At 41.5% G+C, this 19227-nt stretch overlaps 1 protein-coding gene across 2 annotated transcripts in view; it reads right to left on the bottom strand.

The window, feature by feature from the left end:
• Nucleotides 1-19227, bottom strand: part of Ctnna3 (catenin (cadherin associated protein), alpha 3) — a 1573570-nt gene that overhangs the window by 1534117 nt on the left and 20226 nt on the right. Inside the window, exon 1 of one of the 2 annotated variants that reach the window (NM_001164376.1) lies at nucleotides 11887-12040. The exons of the other annotated variant lie outside the window; for it this stretch is intronic. The gene's annotated coding sequence lies outside the window, so the exon portion shown is untranslated. Of the gene's footprint in view, nucleotides 1-11886; nucleotides 12041-19227 lie in introns of those variants that run through there. 2 annotated transcript variants of the gene reach the window in all.

The following is a 19227-nucleotide window of genomic DNA, read 5'->3' as shown; positions in this document are numbered from 1 at the left end:
GGTGAATCTCTGTACATTCAAGGGCAGCCTGATCTACAGAGAGTGTTCCAGGACAGCCAAGGCTACATGGAGAAACTCTATCCTGAAAATATTAAAAAGAATTAAAATGGAATGCTCTATTAAGAATTAAAATGTTCATTGCTCTATTAAAGTCAAGAGCAATAAACCTCAAAGAGGACACACGTGTCTCATTTAAAACAAATACGGGACTGAATACATCTCTCAAAAACAAGAAAATACATGGGATGGAAAGGTAGATAAAGGCACTTTCTGCCAGATTTAATAACTTGGGTTGGAAACCGAGAACCTACACTGGGAAAGAAGAGAGCCAACTCCCATAAACTGTCTTCGCCATCCACATGAAGCTATAATATGCACGTGCTCATACACTGCAAAATACGAGTGATGTTAAGAAAAAGGTTTTAATAGAAGAAATTTTCCTTTGGTCTATAACACCAGTTACTGAGGAGGCTAAGGCAGGAGGGTTGCTAGTTCAAGACCTGCCTGGGATATAGGGTGAGTACAAGATCTACGTGACATAGCAAGAACCTCTCTCAAAAATAAAAATTAGAAAATCTCTAAAATACATCAAAAAATATTTAAATATCCCAAGAATTCGACATAGCCAAGAGGATAACTAAGTAATTAAAATCTGAACTCTATGAATCAACCTTCGCGTGTTTTCCACCATTCTCCCTGGAAGTTTATCACCCCAAGAACAAAAGAGGCAAAGAATGAAACTGTAACCCTGAACCTAACTAAGCCCTGTCAACGGGAGGGATACACTACAGACCTGGCAGTGGGAGAGGAATTCAACAGGACACCTTGGAGCCCATTAGAGTTGAGAAGGGAAACACGGAGCGAAGACAAGTGTCTTGCCTTGCTGAGCAGTTCACAAGAAGATGCAAGCCTCGCTGAGAACCAAGACTTTAAAATAAAAGGTAGTCCAAAACCATGGGCTGGAGAGATGGCTCAGAGGTTAAGAGCACCGGCTGCTCTTCCAAAGGACCGGGGTTCAGTTCCCAGGAACCACATGGTGGCTCACAACCATGTATAACGAGATCTGGTACCCTCTTCTGGTGTGCAGGCATACATGCAGGCAGAATATTGTATATATGATAAATCTTTTTAAAACCCATTTTTAAAAAAAAGAAACCATTGCAATCACAAATGAAGAAGTGGGGGAGAGCATACAAATAACTCCATGTGGTGTGCAAGAAGCTCTCTGGGGAACTGGAAGCTTTAGAGGACATGAAAAGGAAGAGACAGAGCAGCCCCCGTGGTGTTGGCTATGGAAGAGGGGGCTAAACTCAGAGTGAGAGGAGTCCTGTGGAAAACACTCAGACAGAAACTCTTGGGTTGCTTTTGAGGATGAAGAATAAGAAAACTAGAAGCCCTCCTCCAACACAGGTGGAGCTCACAGTGTCAGCCAGTGGCGACAGGGCCCTTGAAAAATGGCAGTCTGTTACTTTGCTTTTGTTTTGTAGCAAAGTGGGTTGAATGGACAACATCATGCCGAAGGTCTGAGGGGAAGTGAAGACTTAAGAAAGGCAGTAAAAATAAGTGGCATGTGGGGCTGGACCACTGAGTCAGTGGTGAAGAGCCCTGGCTGCTCCTGCAGAGGACCTGGGTTCGATTCCCAGCACTCACGTGGCAGCTTACAACCGTCCGCTGACTAGTTCCCAGGGATCCAGCACCCTCCTCTGGCATCTGAGGACACCAGGCATGTATCTGGTATGCTTACATGCATTCAGACAAAGCACTCATATGCATAAAATAATAAAGATAAATATGATAACTATAAAATGAATCAAGTGTTTTAAAAGACATTGTGCTTACTTGTTTGAGTAATTGTTTATTTCAGGGTGTACTAAGCAAGGTTTCTCTACTGATACTTTAGACTAAAAAATTCTTTGCTGTTCGTTGTGGGGTAGGAATTTTGAAAGCATTTCTGGCCTCTAAACACTAGGTACCAATAGTACATGCCCCTCCAGTTACAGAAATCAAAATGTCCCCACACACTGTCAGATACTCCTCAGGAGCAAAGCATCATGGGTAGGGAATGAATGTGTTATAGATTAATGAAAATGTGTATGTCTTATCACAGAGTTTGTGTTGGCCTGGCTGGGAACTGGAATATGGGAAATGGAAGTGGTAAGAGATTATTAGGAGGAAGTGGGGACTGGAGAGATGGCTCAGCAATTAAGAGAACTGACTGCTCTTCTGAAGGTCCCTGAGTTCAAACCCCAGCAACCGGGTGGCTCACAACCATCCGGAATGAGATCTGATGCCCTCTTCTGGGTTGTCTGAAGACAGCAACAGTGTACTTACATATAATAAATAAATAAATCTTTTTTTAAAAACGAGAGGGGAAGACAGAAAGAGAGAACAAGAGAAAAGGACTCAGAAAAGAAGTATCTGACAATTAAAACTGGGAAATGTTATAGTGATCCATAGAAAATCAAAATCTTACTAGAGCCAGAAGATAAAGTAGTAATTAAAGGTGCTTGCCACCAAACCTGACCACCTCAGTCCAATCCCTGGAACCCACGTGGTAGGAGGAAGGAACACAATGACTCCCAAAGTTGTCCTCTGACTTCCTCACATGGACTATAGCATGCACGTGTACACACACACACACACACACACACACACACACTTGTACATACCCACTCACACCCAGGCAAAATAAATGAAAGTAATAAGAATTTTAAGTGAATTCATATGAGGCTCTATGAAGTGGTATATTAACCTTTTTTTAAAGTTACACCAGAAATTCTCATCAGTTGCTTTTATCATCAAGGGTTCGAGGAACTGAGGGCTAGAAGTCAGGTTAGGAGAGGAAAAAAAAAAAAAAAGAGGAGCAGGTGTTAACTCACAGTGACTCTGCAGTATCTACTACAGAAGGTATACAGCTGAAAAAAAATACAAACTCACTGAAATGGAAGCCGGATTCCACCTGATAAACATAGCTTGAGTGGGTCTGTGTGTCATAGGTCCGACCCAGGGGCCCAGAACGGTGGAAGCCACAACCGCTGCTGGCTGTCTCCGGTGTGGCTGGATGCTATTTCTGGTCAGTTGTCCTACTCGCTCTCTCTCTCTCTCTCCCCCCCCCCCCCCGCCCCTACCCTCACCCCTGGAGGATTTTTGGAGTGCCCAGTGTAACTCAGGAAAGACTTCTTGCTTATGCCAGTTAGAATAGACTTTTGGTTTAGGTACTTTGTTATGTAAAATATAAATATATAAATAGGATGTACCTTTTTCAGCTTAAACCAAAACATAATGCTGCAGAAATGGCTCAGCACATAAGAGTGTTTGCTGCTCTTGCAGAAGACTCGGGCTCAGTTTCCAATATCCCATCAGGTGATTCACAACTGTCTGCAACCCAGTACCAGAGGCTCCAACACTCTCTACTGGCCTCTGTGGGTACCTGTGCACATGTGGTACATATACAAGCAAGCAGGGGCACACATACATAGTTTAAATTTTTTTTTGATCGTTCTTTTAAATGTTTATTTTAGCTGGGAGTGATGGTTCAGTCCTTTTATAGCAACACTTGGGAGGCAGAAGCAGGCAGATCTCTGTGAGTTCAAGGCCAGCCTGCTCTACACAGTAAATTCTAGGCCAGCTACATAGGGATACCCTGGCTCCAATAACAACAACAACAACAATAAAAATAATAATAATAATAATAAATCTATTAAAATAACAGTTTAAAGCATGAGGTTAGGAAAGGGTAGGAAACATATACAGAAGAGCCAGATGGTGGTCGGGTCCCAACAACCCATCAAATGCTATGCCTCGACCACCAGAGCATCTCTTCAAGACACCGATGTGGAGTAAGATCAGCAGATCCCCTCCTTACACAGAACTTAAATCATAACAGAAGGAAAGAGATGGTGATAATAATGATTATGGATATGATATGAAGACAATTGTAAGATTCTATAAAAGACATTTTTTAAAAAACTAAGGAAACAAGAAAGAGAGAATGACAGACAGACAGGCATATACAGAGGATAAACATTAAAAGATGGTAATTCTCCTCGCAGTCAAATGTCAAGACCATAGAAGAACTTGAAAACTTGAGACACGCGAATTCGACTGGGGTGTAGCTCAGTTGGTAATGTGCTTGCTAGGAAGCCCTGCGTACAATCCCATCCCTCATAAACACTGGGGCACACGCTGCAGTCCCAATGCTCAGGAGGTGGAGGCAAGAGGATCAGATGGGCTAGAGAGCCCACCTAAAGAAAACAAAGCGGTTCAGCCCCAGCCCTTAGCGGGCAGAGACAGGCAGATCTCTGAGTCTGCGGGCAACCGACTCTATAGAGAGAGTTCAGCAGAGCTACATAGTGAAAGAATGTCTCAAAATAAAATACTTTTTTGTTTTGTTTCGAGACAGGGTTTCTCTGTGTAGCCTTGGCTGTCCTGGAACTCACTTTGTAGACCAGGCTGGCCTCAAACTCAGAAATCCGCCTGCCTCTGCCTCCCAAGTGCTGGGATTAAAGGCGTGCGCCACCACGCCCAGCGATTTCTTTTATTAAGTTTATTCATTTTGTTCTTTGTAATTCCAGTTCCAGGAGATTTGATGCCCTCTTCTGGCCTCTGCCAGGCACCTCCACATAAGGCAAAATAAACCTTAAAAAGCAGAGAGTGTGAGAGGCTGAAGAGAAGGCTCAGCAGCAGTTAGGAAATCTCGCTACTCTGCCAGAGGGTTCCCCAATATCCACTTTGTGAAGCTCACAACCACCTGTAACTCCAGCTAACGGGGCCTGACACCTTCTGGTTTCAATAGATATACACACACACACAATTAAAAAATCGTTTTTAAGCCAGGCATGGTGGCACACACCTTTGATCCCAGCACTTGGGAGGCAGAGGCAGGCGGATTTCTGAGTTCGAGGCCAGCCTGGTCTTCAAAGTGAGTTCCAGGACAGCCAGGGTTATACAGAGAAACCTTGTCTCGAAAAACAAAAAACAAAAAACAAAAAGAAAAAGAAAAAGAAAAAGAAAAAGAAAAAGAAAAAGAAAAAGAAAAAAAACTCTTTTTAAAAAAATTATAGTATAAAATGAAGTTGTTTTAAAAGTAATGATTGTGCCAAGATACATGACTGAAAACTCCTGTGACACTAGTCTCTGGAGACGGAAGGAGGAGAGTTGCTAACAGCTACATGGTGAGGTACAAGCTCCAAGATAGTAGCAATTGAATGGACAGTAAGCAGATATCTATATTAATAGAAGAAAGAGAAAAAGTTGACATGTGGGCTCCATTATAAATTTAGTTCATGATTTTAAAATAGAGCATTTTGAATTAGCAAGGAAAAGAGTGATTTTTTTTTTTAAAAGATGGAACATAATATATAAAGTGAAGAAACATTTAACAAACAGGAGGCTGATTCCTGACTTCATTCTTTGCTTAAATTCAATTCCAGAAAGATTTCCACATTCTGGAAACAAAGTTAGTAGACTTACTGTCGAGGCAAACCCTTCCTAAGCAAAACCTGAGATCCAGAAGCCATGGGGTCTAGGGAGATGGGTCAGCGGTCAAGAGCATCTGCTGCTCTTGCAGAGGACCAGGGTTCGATTCCCAGCACCCAGATGGTGACTCACGGCTGTCTGTCACTCCAGTTCCAGGGCACCAGTGTCCTCTTCTGAGGTGTATTGATATCAAGCACTCATGTAATGAACAGATATACATGTAGCCAAAACACACATGGAATGAAATAAATAAATTTCATTAAATAATTCTTTAAAAAAATAAAAGAAATTTCGATTCCTGACTACAATAATATTTTACTTTATATATGTAATTTCTTAAAAATAAAAGTCAAAAGTGTACAACTAATTTTGAGGGGGAAAAAGCACAATAATCTAATTTTGTTCATTATGGTAGAATTTATTTTAGGACTCAGTAAAAGAACATGGATGATAATTCATAATGGGAATTTAGATAAAAAGAAATACAACTGGCCAACAAATATTTATAGAAGTTTTTCAGCCTGAAGATCAACCTGGAGAGTTACCTGGTGCTGCCTCTACAGATCACAGTTATTGCTTACAGCAGGCATTGCCTCAGCATTCAGAGACCCTCCAACAGACTGCAACAAAAAGTATGAGTCTCCTTTATACCGACTGAAGTGACTACAGATTTATCAATACTAAATGTGGCAGCATTTGCCACTAACTCAAGCATTCAGGAGGCAGCTCTCTGTGAATTCAAGGCCAGCTTGGTCTATAGAGAGAGTTCCAACCTAGTTGGGGCTACGTAGTGTCTCAAAAAGAAATGTAATTGAATCAAAATGTACAGATCCTGGTCAGCATTTCTCTGTCAATGAAAAATATGGTCAGAATCCATACCATCCTCATAGACTGTGTCATGTCATCACAATCAAAAGTACAGAAGATGACCGTATGGAGGAAACGTACAGGGAGATAGATGCTTAGGCCGGAATAAAGTGCATGCGACCTGAGTTCTCGGGAGTGTCCGTGAAAATCTGTCAGGAGGACTGAGGTTGACTGAAGAGCTGATAGGAAGCAAGTCTCTGGAGCTGCCACAGGGACTTCCATCAGAGGAGACCACATCTAACGTCCCGCAGGAATGCTGAAAACTTAGAAGCAAAGCATCCAAAACCTATGCAGCAGGAAACAACTCCTAATGCCGTGCCAGCTTCAAACTTCAAAAGATTTATTTATTATTATATGTAAGTACACTGTAGCTATCTTCAGACTCACCAGAAGAGGCCGTCAGATCTCATTACAGATGGTTGTGAGCCACCATGTGGTTGCTGGGATTTGAACTCAGGACCTTTGGAAGAGAAGTCCGGTGCTCTTACCTGCTGAGCCATCTCACCAGCCCCCAAACTTTAAAATGCAATCACTTTTATTTCACAATAGTGGGAAAATGTTTCCATTAAAATGTAGTTTTGGAGCCGGCCAGACGGCTCCGTGTGCAAAGACACGTGACACACGAACTTAAAAATCTGAGCTCAGTCCCTGGTTCTGTACAATTGTCCTCCCATCTCAATACAAGCACAGAGGCCTTCTCGTGCCATCACACACACATATGCACAGCCACATTCATGCATGCATGCACACTGACAGAATAAAATAATATTTGTAACACATACATATATATTTTTAATCCCAGGAAGAAAATGAAATTGCTCAACATTGCCCATAGTTAATAAAGTGCAAATCAAAACCAAAACTATCACATTCAGCTATCACCCAGACCAAAGTAAACTTCTAGAAGGGGGTGGGAGGTGAAATGGAGACAGAGCCACAGGTAGCCCATGCTAGCTTCAAAGTGACTGTGCATAGAGGCTAACCTTGGGTCCTGATCTTCCTGCTTCTGCCTCCCACCTGAGAGTACAGGCATGTGCTACCACATCCAAACTAAGTAAACATTTTTATATAATATTGGTGCTGGTGAGGGATTGTCGTCTTATAAATTCAGAGAGAGAGAGAGAGAGAGAGAGAGAGAGAGAGAGAGAGAGAGAGAGAGAGAGAGAGAGAACACACAGGGGTGTTCCATATGCAACCAGAATCAGCAGCGTCTATCACAGAGTACTTGGTTCTTAAAACCATGATTCCTTTGTTTACCCCGTACTAGAAAAACCAGAAATGGCAAAGTCCAGTAGAAAAGCAAGTCAGTCTGATGCTGGAGAGACGGCTCAGCAGGGAAGAGCACCGGCTACTCTTGCGGAGCTCTGAGTTCAGTTCCCAGCATCGACATGGTAGCTTTACGACCGAGTCTAACTCCAGCTCCAGAGGATCTGATGCCCTCTTCTGACCTCTATGGTCACTGCATGCATGTAGTGCACCCACGTGCATACAGACAAACATTCATACACATGAAATAATGATGTCTTTTTTTTAAAAAGCCTGTTAATTCTATAAATTTCAGTGGAAACAATTTATAAAATTCAACTCTAGGCTAAGGCTTGCCTGGCTGGAGAGTCTAAGAATAGACTTTATTTTTATTTCTTAATCCTCTCTCTCTCTCTCTCTCTCTCTCTCTCTCTCTCTCTCTCTCTCTCTCACACACACACACACACACACACACACACACACACACACACACACACGGAAATACCTTGAGAGCAGGCTCTTTGTTTTAATAGCAACAATCTACAGCACTTAGAATAAATTCCAAGTCAGTGCCAGGGTAGGACCCCTACCCCTTTAATAAAGCTGTCTCTCGGCCATTCTGCAGCCTTCTCAATGAGGTCTATTAGGGACCCTGACATTCATCCTTTTGTAATGACTTCTTCCCGGTTCTCTGCTTTTACATATATTGGTAAGGGAGACAAATGCTTGGTTTAGCTTAAGCAACGCCATGCCAAGTGATTTCTACAAGGAGTTCCTGTAACACTGTAAATCACTAGCTGCTCCACTCGTCTGCAGAGTCCTGCTACAGCTGATTTACACTTTGGCACAAGCTGTATATGTCCTTGCTGGGACCAGTAACAAATTGAGACTCTCTCATACTTTGAACAGCATTAAATGCAGGAGGGCTGAAACACTCTCATTCGAATGTGGGGGAGTCTTTCTTTACATTGGACAATGCTCTGTCTGTATCGAATCAGCTTTCCCACTGACAGGAGAGACCTTAAGTACACAGGCATAAGGATTAAGAAAAGTGAGGTCAGGACAGGAGATGGCTCAGGGGGTAAAGGCACCTGCCTCCAAGACAAACCACCTAAGGTACAGTCCCAAGATCCACATTGCTGTAAAGGAGAGAACTAGCTCTAGTTGTTATCCTCTGCCCTCCATACAGGCTTCATGGCACATGGTGCACACACACACACACACACACACACACACACACACACACACACGGAAAAAAGCCCAGCACCTACACACACACACACACATTTGATTTTTTTTTTTTTTTTTTTTTTTTTTTTTTTTTGCGTGGGGGGAGGCTTTTTTGAGACAGAGTTTCTCTGGGTAGCTTTGCTTGGCTGAAAACATTTTTTTTTTAAATACAAGAAGTGAAAGGCAAGGAAAGGGGAAGAAGGGATGCCAAGGCAGCAACTCCACAGGGGAATTTTAAGTCACTTTCCAGTCCCTAGAGTTAGCTATTAAATTGGGTTACAGATTACTGACTGAGTTCCAGGCAGCAACAGCATAGTTACAAGACATAATTAAGTCCAGGAAAATCAGTACCAGTGCCTTTACTTTCAAAAGATCTGCAGTCTCAATTATCTGTCATTTTCCATCAGATTAACCACTCCACAGCACAATGTCACTTACAATCCAATATCCAAACAAGAATCAGAAAAGCATGGTTTCCAATCGCTAGACTAGCATTCCCATGAGCCAAGGACCCACACATAAATACTGTTTTTAAGTCCTCACTACAAGATGCAGAGTATCTCTTCAGGCAAGCCTGGGTTGCCAACTTCTATTCTTAAAGATGAATCCTTTCTATTCCAAATTAAAACTAGAAATATGCAAACCAAAGTTCATAGAGGCTAGAGAATTACTGCCTGCCCATGGTTAAGGAATCCCCTCAAAGTAGCACCCCCAAATAAAACGCCATGATTGAAAGCTTTTTTTAAAATAGAGGCAAAATATGTCCTTTAAGAATTCATAGCCCTATACCTTTCTCCCATCAAATAATACTACTATCTCTGCCCACTGTGGAGCTGATTTCTCTGTACAAGCCACCACCTCTGACACTTTTATCATCATGCCTTAGCTTTTCCCTTCAATCTGGAACCATGCATCCTTAATTCAACAATTTAAAAAGCTGACACTCTTCTTCCCCGACTCCCACCCAACTGACTGATGCCTTATTGCATGCCTTTACCCTTTTTCCTTTCAATTCTGCAGCCCATAGATTTAGTCCAAATAATTGTGATTGTCTCCGGCTGGTCTTTAACTGAGGTATTTACGGACTCTGTCTAGTTTTGCTATTTGTTTGTCACGTCCGGTTCATCAGCTTTCTGTAAATAAATATGATGTTACACGGTTTTCCAGCAGAGGTAGTTTGCAGATGCTACTGCTCCAGAGTCAACGGGACGCAGATGAGCGACGACAATACTGGTTTCAGGGAGAATTGAAGCTCTTCCAATTCCATGTGCAGCTCTGTTGATGTTTCTAAATTGGAATTTTGTAAGTCTAAGCAATTGTGTCCTTATACATTCTTAGTATGCTGTTCTCCATCTGCCTGATAGGTGTGTTTATACATCATAAACACTTAATAAATATTTTATTTGGCTGACAAACTTTATAATGCTTTAAAAGGGGGACCATAAAAACACATCTTAAGAGATCACATGCTTCACCTTCAAGTGTAATATCCTGCATTCATTCCAACAAGCCGCACTTAGCTGGGGAGATGATCATAAATATAAATATACATAAAAATATGCAAAAGCATTTTTTCATAGCACCTGGATGTTCAGCAGTGATTAACAAAATTATGTTCACTGAGAAGTTGCTACAGAGTGCAATAGTAGCTCTATAAAATGGCAAATAGCATCTGTAAACGTGTAAGTTGAGGACTACAAACGTTCCATTCAATATTACAGCAATTATTCTAAAGTCAGGGAGGAGGAGACTGAAAAGAAACAGGTATCAGTGAGATCACAAACTATAACGTTCCCTCTGCTCCTTCACAACCACACGAGGACTGTTGATTACTTTTGTACAAAAATAAGTGTTACTCTAAAAAGTCCTGATCCGTTCACTCAGATAAGAAGATTCAAAGTAGGTGTAGGCTGTAACAGATGTTATTGAGGATGTCTGTACCATCTGTATTTAAGGTTCCCTCCTATATTTGAGGTCATTTTTTTTCATGTGGGAGGTTTATTAAAGGCAGGGATGAGGGGGGCACAAGGGCTGCCTCTGGATGGAGGAAGGGATGAAACGAACACTGAAATTGTAACAGTGTAGCCAAACATTCCGTTGACATCTGGCTGTTTCTAATGCACAGCTTCAAATCCTAGGTACTCCCTCTACATCCATCATCCATTCTAGCTGAACGAGCTAGCCACAAAGCCTTCTAGAAACGAGGCTCACTTGAATCTCTGCCTTCCCCATTTATGTGTCTGAAACGAGTCACTGGTTTCCCGTATCATCAGACGTCTTGCTAGTCTTTCTTAGTGGCATAGATCTGTAATTCAAAACCTCCACAGCCAGTGAAGCTCCCAGTGTCTATGCTGGAGTCCCTCTTTCCTTAGAACTCATTGCTTCCAGTCCTATCCTTGACTTAGGTGACAGCAGCTGCTTGCAGTCAGTCAGACGACCCAGGCAACCAGCAACCTTCCCTCTGTATTGACTTTCTATCCCAAGCTTTAAAAAAAAAAAAAAAAAAATCACTCTATGCTGTGATTTTCACATGGCTGGAAATGCTGAACAGCTCTGAGATCATTCCTCAACCTCCCAATACTGCTGCCAATTATATAAGCAATATACAACCAATATTAAATGCAGAAAATGATGCTTTTTGCCACTATCTCATTTAAAACACCTTCCATTTCTTATGAATAACTTTTAGTTGAAAGCAAAGCCTGTTCATCTTTGCTTCCTTTTCCCCAGTCCCAGGCTAACGCACAAGTATCCAGGCCATATCTTATCTTTCCCTGCACAGCACCCAGTTGGCTTTTTATAGCCAGAAACTCTCCGAATGCTAAGCACGACCTTGGCTACTAGCTTGCCCTGGCGGAGTCTGAAAGTTATTTTTAACTTTGAAATTAGCAGGAAAGCCTACATTTCTCATCACAGCTAGTGAAAACATCCCCGTTTCCTATCATAATGTGATCTCCTTTCATTCGGAAGGAACCCCCACGTTATAAACCCATGACGTATGAAGGCGGCACAGAAACCCAAGAGTGCGCTGAAGCCCCAGCCCTTCACTTTGATAAAGTGACTCACCTTTCTGATGCTTCCTACAAGTAAATGAGCTTTGGGTTCAGCTTTTGGAGGGAATTTTTCCAAAGAGAGCTCGAAGGGTGGGAGGAAAGAGACAGAGCTGGTGGGGCAGTCCCTTTAGCTGAGCACCATTCACTCAGGATAAGAGAGAAAGGGGAGGTTACAAGCCAGGGGTGGGTGGTATCTAATCCTGGGCTCCGCGCTGACCTCACTGACAACTTGTTGCTGAAAATACTTTGTTGAAAAAGGCCAGACACATACATTCCCTAGAGACCTCCATACTTCTTCGGAAGCTCTAAATAAGTCAGCTTTAACTTTGTCATCCCCATCCAAAACAAGGAACCGTTTCGAATTAAAGCCGAAGGTTACAATTACTGGAAGTGAGAAACTGTAAAGCGGGGAGATACAAGAGTCCAGGAAATCCCTGCATCGTTACTAGCTAAAATGCAGGGTCTCTGGAGTCATGGGTCACATCTGAGATCGTATTTTTCTGCCGAAATCTTACCGTCTCACACTGTCACAACGCTACCATACTTTCTGCTTCTTACAGTTAGAGAGGACTACATAAATAGCAGTAAAAAGGTAGACAGGAGGGCTATAAAGACCTCTTTAGTATATTAATTAAGGTTATAATAATTAAGGTTCTAGAAAACAGGCTTATCCCTGAAGTTTTCTGGGGTTTTTTTTCTATTTATGGAGATTTGGGGGGTATTTCTTTTTCACACATGGATGTATATGAACATAAGAATATATACTTATATATGTTTATGGAGTTTGCTTTATACCACCAGAACAATATATAAACCTTAATCTTCCCCTCTCTAATACTGCACCCCACTGACAGATTGCTTAGTGTCGTCAGTTCCTTGAGCTTGTGTATTAAGATGCTCCCGTAGCCAGCCATGCTTTAATTCTTGTAAGAACACACAAAACTACTACTACACGGTGCTAACTACAACATGAACTATTTGTTGGGACTTTGGCAGTCCTTTTCTTAAGGGACCGCACTCAAAAATAGAAGAAAGCATTTACTTATTAGCTCTACAGACACTCTTGGAACAAATATCAGGGAGCCCACAGGAAAGACAGGATCTGGGTATTGTCAGAGAGAATCAACTGTGAAAGGAGGTTCTTTTTATTATATGACTTCCAAGGAAGCCTGCAAAACAAGAGGATTTTTCTTGTGGGCCCCTTTAAAATGCACACAACAGACATTTATCTACAGGGTCGCAGTTACTAGTGTAATGTCCTTCCAGATTTGTTCAGAACCATCCTTTTTTCTTCCCCTTGGAGGATCTCAGGGTCATTTCTTTTCACAGGGAAACAAAGGGTGAGTTTTACATCTCCCAATCCATCTCTTCTGGAATAAAGAGATCACTTGACACTTGCAAAACAGCAGGGTTTGTTTTGGAGCTTTAATAATGAGTGGTTTCTAAACCAGGACTGTTGAACTGAGCCCAATATAAGGTATCCCAATTCTGTTCTAAACTTGGCCTGCTTAGCAGGGCAGCCGCCACACCTTCCCTCCCTGCTCTCAAACCCTCCTACTCTTCTGCAAAATGAGGACATGGGCACCTCTATTCTTTACTTTTTAGTGGATATGTGACTTAAATTGATAAAATCTGGAGTGTTTAAAACTTAGTGGAGCTCTCAAAGATGGGATACACATGAAACCACATTGCAGTGTTTGGTCTCTCTCTCTCTTTTTTTTTTTTTTTTTTTTTTTTAAAGTAAATGCTCAGTATCTGAAGTGTGATTTTAAAGAGTTTTGTGGGGTATATGGGGGGGAGGTGGTTCTGGTTGACTTGCTTGGTTTGTTGTTTCCTTATCAGTTGAAGTATTTAGCACTCTCACCACAAGGGGTCCTCTCTAGCAATTCAAGTCATGCAGGGTGCCCTCATGGGCCTCTGTATTTATATCCCACAGAAAACACAGATCACCTAATGTCAAATTTCTATAGCTCATTATTGGTTAGCAGACAAAAAGAGAGAGATCTGACTTTCTCTGTGTGATCGCTGAAGCATGCCCAACACTGAATAGTTCCTGTAAACGACACAACCCTGCATTTTTTTTCATCCTGGCTCCCTTCCAAATGCCCACAGTAATTCCTGCCTGTCACCTCGCCCAGTCTTGTTCAGTATTTATGTCCCTTCCCTATTTGCTTGTTTCCTCTCTTTATGCTTTCCAAACTTGAAATTTTTGGCCCATGTAACACAGACAGACAGACCAAGCTCAGGAGCAGGAGAGAGAGAATCAAAAGGAGAGAATAAATCAGGGCCAACCTTCCTGAGGCAATCAAAAGTGTGGTTTTGGATTTGAGTATCGGGGCTGGTTCCCTCACAAAGTCGCTGGACTGAGTATTCTGAGGGGCCCTATTGTGGAGATCTACGTTCTGAGCCAACTAGAAGATTAGAGGCGAGGGAGGAGCTTCCAAAAAGAAGACAGTTGTGTCCCAGTCAAACATCCCTCTTGGAAAACAAGCCTTCTAACACACAATCGGGTCTTTACTCAGCCTGGGATGATGCTTCTTTGTGTCATTAAACCCCTCAAGAATGAAAACAGCTCTTGCATAAATCGTGGGTCTATTTATTCTGCATATGTTATCTCCAAAAGTAGGCAATTTGGTCAGAGCTTTTTAAAGGTATATTACTTTGAGGCAACAATATATCTCAGTGGGTTAAAGCATTTCCCTCCACCATGTCTGTCTCAGGGATGGGACTCAAGTTATCAGACTTGGTGGTTGATGCCTTTACCCAAGGGGCCAACTCCAAAGCCCTTCCTAAAAAAGGAATTTCATTCAATGTCCTAATCAACATAATAAGAAGTGAGGATTTTCCTGCTGCCCAGAATTGATAACTAATGCTCAAAATGAAAGAAATAGAGTCATCGACACATATTAACATCCTGCAGAATTTCCGGCATTTGAAGACTAACATCCAGCCGGGCGTGGCAGTGCACGCCTTTAATCCCAGCACTCAGAAGGCAGAGAGAGGCGGATTTCTGAGTTTGAGGCCAGCCTGGTCTACAGAGAGAGTTCCAGGACAGCCAGGGCTACACAGAGAAACCCTGTCTCAGAAAAAAAAAAAAAGAAAGAAAAGAAAAGAAAAGAAAAGAAAAGAAAGGAAAAAAAAAAAGACTAACATCCAGTTGTCTTCTCCATTTAGACAGCTAATATACATTTCATACTGTGTATGTCTCCACCCAAGCACACACACACACACACAAAGTTTTTCACTTTATCTATCAAACTTACTTCCTTCTACCATGCAAATCCTACTACAGTAATTGATACTAGGACCCAACAACTTAAACACTGAAGACCTAGGAGTCATCCCTCATTCCTTCTTTTATCTAATCAGCATCAAGAATTCCCAGCCTTGTGTGCTGGCATCCATAAGACAAGAGAAATGCAAGGCTAAGTCTCTACTGGCCTACAGAATAAGACTCCATCTCAAAAGACAAACAGAAGAAAAGTGGGGAATGTAATCTCGTTGGTAGCGTGCACACCCAACATGTATGGCCCAGGATTGCATGCCAGCACCAGATAAAGCTCGAGTGGTGGCACACACGGTGAGTGTAAGGCCACTGTGGACCACAGGAGTCTCCAAATAAAATGTCTTCAAATCTACTCCCTGACTCTATCTTAACAGTTACTACTCTAGTATAAACTAGCCCTGCTGTCTGGCTCATTTTATTTATGTATTATGTTTCTAGTTAACTTTTCTCCTAAGTTTATATAAGTCCAAATATGGCACATGAAGCTAATCAGGTTATATGTAGTTGCAAAATCTTTATTTTTCATTTAGTTATTTAGTTTCATTTTAACTAGTTAAGAGCAAACTACTTCTCAGAAGGGTTAAAATGATTCATGTAGTTTTCTCAAGGTAAGAATCTCTGGTAGACCATCTTGCTATTAGTCAATAACCTCGATGAGTGCAGTAACTATAATCATGAAATTTGTTATCGATCAACAACCCTATCAAGCTCTTAAGTATTATATTAGTTATTTAATAATCTAGAGCATCTTGCACTGGTTCTTTTTTTTAATATTTTTTATTATTACATATTTTCCTCAATTACAATTAGAATGCTATCCCAGAAGGCCCCCATACCCTCCCCCCCCCACTCCCCTACCCACCCATTCCCATTTTTTGGCCCTGGCATTTCCCTGTACTGGGGCATATAAAGTTTGCGTGTCCAATGGGCCTCTCTTTCCAGTGATGGCTGACTAGGCCATCTTTTGATACATATGCAGCTAGAGTCAAAAGCTCAGGGGTACTGGTTAGTTCATAATGTTGTTCCACCTACAGGGTTGCAGATCCCTTTAGCTCCTTGGGTGCTTTCTCTAGCTCCTCCACTGGGGGCCCTGTGCTCCATCCAATAGCTGACTGTGAGCATCTATTTATATATTTGCTAGGCCCCGGCCTAGTCTCACAAGAGACAGCTATATCACGGTCCTTTCAGCAAAATCTTGCTAGTGTATGCAATGGTGTCATCGTTTGGAGGCTAATTATGGGATGGATCTCTGGATATGGCAGTCTCTAGATGGTCCATCCTTTTCTCTCAGCTCCAAACTTTGTCTCTGTAACTCCTTCCAAGGGTGATTGTCTCCAATTCTAAGAAGGGGCAAAGTGTCCACACTTTGGTCTTCATTCTTCTTCAGTTTCATGTGGTTTTTTTTTTTGCAAATTGTATCTTATATCTCGGTTATACTAACTTTCTGGGCTAATATCCACTTATCAGTGAGTACATATCATTTGAGTTCTTTTGTGATTGTGTTACCTCACTCAGGATGATGCCCCCCAGGTCTATCCATTTGCCTAGGAATTTCATAAATTCATTCTTTTTAATAGCTGAGTAGTATTCCATTGTGTAAATGGACCACATTTTTTGTATCCATTCCTCTGATGAGGGGCATCTGGGTTCTTTCCAGCTTCTGGCTATTATAAATAAGGCTGCTATGAACATAGTGGAGCATGTGTCCTTCTTACCGGTTGGGACATCTTCTGGATATATGCCCAGGAGAGGTATTGCGGGATCCTTCGATAGTATTATGTCCAATTTTCTGAGGAACCGCCAGACTGATTTCCAGAGTGGTTGTACAAGCTTGCAATCCCACCAACAATGGAGGAGTGTTCCTCTTTCTCCACGTCCTCACCAGCATCTGCTGTCACCTGAATTTTTGATCTTAGCCATTCTGACTGGTGTGAGATGGAATCTCAGGGTTGTTTTGATTTGCATTTCTCTGATGATTAAGGATGCTGAGCATTTTTTCAGGTGCTTCTCAACCATTTGGTATTCCTCAGGTGAGAATTCTTTGTTTAGCTCTGAGCCCCATTTTTTAAGGGGGTTATTTGATTTTCTGGAATCCACCTTCCTGAGTTCTTTATATATATTGGATATTAGTCCCCTATCTGATTTAGGATAGGTAAAGATCCTTTCCCAATCTGTTGGTGGCCTTTTTGTCTTATTGACGGTGTCTTTTGCCTTACAGAAGCTTTGCAGTTTCATGAGGTCCCATTTGTCAATTCTCAATCTTACAGCACAAGCCATTGCTGTTCTATTCAGGAATTATTCCCCTGTACCCATATCTTCAAGGCTTTTCCCCACTTTCTCCTCTATAAGTTTCAGTGTCTCTGGTTTTATGTGAAGTACCTTGATCCACTTAGATTTGACCTTAGTACAAGGAAATAGGAATGGATCAATTCACATTCTTCTACATGTTAACAACCAGTTGTGCCAGCACCATTTGTTGAAAATGCTGTCTTTCTTCCACTTGATGGTTTTAGCTCCCTTGTCGAAGATCAAGTGACCATAGATGTGTGGGTTCATTTCTGAGTCTTCAATTCTATTCCATTGGTCTACTTGTCTGTCATTATACCAGTACCATGCAGTTTTTATCACAATTGCTCTGTAGTAAAGCTTTAGGTCAGGCATGGTGATTCCACCAGAGGTTCTTTTATCCTTGAGAAGAGTTTTTGCTATCCTAGGTTTTTTGTTATTCCAGATGAATTTGCAGATTGCTCTTTCTAATTCGTTGAAGAATTGAGTTGGAATTTTGCTGGGGATTGCATTGAATCGGTAGATTGCTTTTGGCAAGATAGCCATTTTTACAGTGTTGATCCTGCCAATGCATGAGCATGGGAGATCTTTCCATCTTCTGAGATCTTTAATTTCTTTCTTCAGAGACTTGAAGTTCTTATCATACAGATCTTTCACTTCCTTAGTTAGAGTCATGCCAAGATATTTTATATTATTTGTGACTATTGAGAAGGGTGTGGTTTCCCTAATTTCTTTCTCAGCCTGTTTATTCTTTGTGTAGAGAAAGGCCATTGACTTGTTTGAGTTAATTTTATATCCAGCTACTTCACCAAAGCTGTTTATCAGGTTTAGGAGTTCTCTGCTGGAATTTTTAGGGTCACTTATATATACTATCATATCATCTGCAAAGAGTGATATTTTGACTTCATCTTTTCCAATTTGTATCCCCTTGATCTCCTTTTGTTGTCGAATTGCTCTGGCTAGGACTTCAAGAACTATGTTGAAGAGGTAGGGAGAAAGTGGGCAGCCTTGTCTAGTCCCTGATTTTAGTGGGATTGCTTCCCGCTTCTCACCATTTACTTTGATGTTGGCTACTGGTTTGCTGTAGATTGCTTTTATCATGTTTAGGTATGGGCCTTGAATTCCTGATCTTTCCAAGACTTTTATCATGAATGGGTGTTGGATCTTGTCAAATGCTTTCTCCGCATCTAACGAGATGATTATGTGGTTTTTTTTCTTTGAGTTTGTTTATATAATGGATTATGTTGATGGATTTCCGTATATTAAACCATCCCTGCATCCCTGGAATAAAACCTACTTGGTCAGGATGGGTGATTGCTTTAATGTGTTCTTGGATTCAGATAGCGAGAATTTTATTGAGTATTTTTGCATCAATATTCATAAGGGAAATTGGTCTGAAGTTCTCTATCTTTGTTGGATCTTTCTGTGGTTTAGGTATCAGAGTAATTGTGGCTTTATAGAATGAGTTGGGTAGAGGTCCTTCTACTTCTATTTTGTGGAATAGTTTGTGCAGAACTGGAATTAGATCTTCTTTGAAGGTCTGATAGAACTCTGCACTAAACCCATCTGGTCCTGGGCTTTTTTTGGCTGGGAGACTATTAATGACTGCTTCTATTTCTTTAGGGGAAATGGGACTGTTTAGATCGTTAACTTGATCCTGATTTAACTTTGGTACCTGGTATCTGTCTAGAAATTTGTCCATTTCATCCGTGTTTTCCAGTTTTGTTGAGTATAGCCTTTTGTAGAAGGATCTGATGGTGTTTTGGATTTCTTCAGGATCTG

This window comes from Mus musculus, chromosome 10, assembly GCF_000001635.26.
Source record: "Mus musculus strain C57BL/6J chromosome 10, GRCm38.p6 C57BL/6J".
Taxonomy (NCBI): Eukaryota; Metazoa; Chordata; class Mammalia; order Rodentia; family Muridae; genus Mus; species Mus musculus.
Note: the sequence above shows the minus strand (reverse complement) of the source record. Positions and strands in the feature narration are given on the sequence as shown.